We start from the raw sequence: 2,018 nt of genomic DNA on the forward strand, positions 1-2,018 counted from the left end.
TTAAATTATCTCTTTTCTCTTTAACTACATTTTGTCTTGGGTTTATTTTTACCTTTCTTTATTCTCTATATCTTTCTTTATTATTCCATGCTGGCTATGTGGATGGCCACTGGTGTCCCTTTCTCCCTTTCTCTTTCCTTCCTCTCTACTCTAGAGTTCTCTCCCTATTTATTCTCTCTGCATGCCAGCCCCACCTGTTTTCCTCTTCTGCCTTGCTATTGGTCATTCAGCTCTTTATTAGACCAATAAGGTGTTTTAGGCAGGTGAAGTAACACAGATTTACAGAGCTGAACAAATGCAACACATCTTTGCATCATTAAAACAAATATTCCACAGCATAAACAAATGTAACACATCTTAAACAGATAATTCACAACATTGAAGTTTTCTTTTGCATCTGTTCTCAGTATGTTTTTTTTTAATCTTGATGGTCAAAGCATCCACAAATCTATCAGTGAAGCACTCCAACTGGAAATGAGTGGCTAATTTCTCCAGTTCTAAGGGTTCCCTGTGATTCACTCAATTCTTGTCATCTACAGGATAAAGAAAAAGATGTTGTTACTGTGGCTTCTGTTGATGAGCTGCTGAGCCCACAGGATCAACAGTGTCAAATATACCTAGAAATGGACTTCCACCAAGGATGAAATAAATGACTTGCTAATGTAAGCTGAAAATTGCTGAACCAAGAGAGAATGTGGATAATCCAAGTGATGGGAGTGACTGCTTTGAAGCTACTGAGAAGGGAATTCTCTTTTTAAGTTTTTCATTATTTTATTTTATGTGTATAAGTGTCTTGTATGTATGTGTGTTTGTGCACCACATGCATGCCTAATGCCTGAGGAGGCCAGAAGAGTGAATAAGATCCCTTGGAACTGGACATACTGGTAGTTGTGAACCACCATGTACATTCTGGGTATTCAATCTAGGGTCCTCTACAAGAGAAACAAGTGTTTTTAACTGCTGAGCTATCTATCCAACTTTGAGAATCCTCTTAATATTGTTGCTTTTTCTGTGGATGTGTCTGAGTGAGTGTGTATGTGTGTGTGCGCACACGCACCTGTGACACACACACATGTATAATGGTTCTCCTATGCTTGTCAGAGGACAACTTATTCTCCTCTTCCACCATGTGTCCCAGGAAGTCTAATGCAGGTCTTCAGGGTTGGAGGTCTTAAGGTTGAAAGCTAGCACTTTTACCCATTGATCCATCTCTCTAGACTTGAAATCCACTTTTGAAAGGAACCTCCTGGTCCACATGAGAATTAATTTCACTTAGTGAAACTGAGACAAGCACAACTCAACATACTGACACCTCCAAACATTAAGAGTCATTTTTTTGTGTGGTTTAAAATACACCTAGCTTTGAAAATCACCTCCAAATTCTATCATCTTCTTTTTTGTTTTATACACATTTCTGTCTCAGATGGGAATACACTGAGTAAGATACCAAGCTAGCTTTAAAAATATGAGACACCCTCAAAAAGTCCCTTCATGTACAGATTTAGCGAAATGTTTAGAGAATGGATTTTTTTTTTGTCCTTTTTGTGTTCTTAAAAGCAGTACTTCTCGCCAGGTGGTGGTGGCGCATGCCTTAAATTCCAGCACTCAGGAGGCAGAGGCAGGCAGACCTCTGTGAGTTCAAGGCCAGCCTGGTCTACAAGAGCTAGTTCCAGGACAGGCTCCAAAGTCACAGAGAAATCCTGTCTTGAGAAACCAAAAAGTAAATAAATAAAAAGCAGCATTTCTCAAGCTTTTTAAATATTAATTCCACATCCCAGGCATATTTTATGTGTTGTGGTGGTTAATTTTGATTGCCAACTTGATTGGATTTAGAATCGCCTAAGAGACAACTTTCTGAGTCTGTCTATAAGTGTTTCTGGAAAGATTTAAATGAAGCAAGAAAACCAGTACTGTACATGAGTGTCACCAATCCATGGGCTGAGGTTCTAGGCTGATTAAGAAGGAGAAGGAGCAGAAAGCCAGGACTAATTTCTCTCTGCTTTCTGTTTGTAGACACA

Source organism: Myodes glareolus, chromosome X (assembly GCF_982192425.1).
Source record: "Myodes glareolus chromosome X, mMyoGla1.1, whole genome shotgun sequence".
NCBI classification, from domain to species: Eukaryota; Metazoa; Chordata; class Mammalia; order Rodentia; family Cricetidae; genus Myodes; species Myodes glareolus.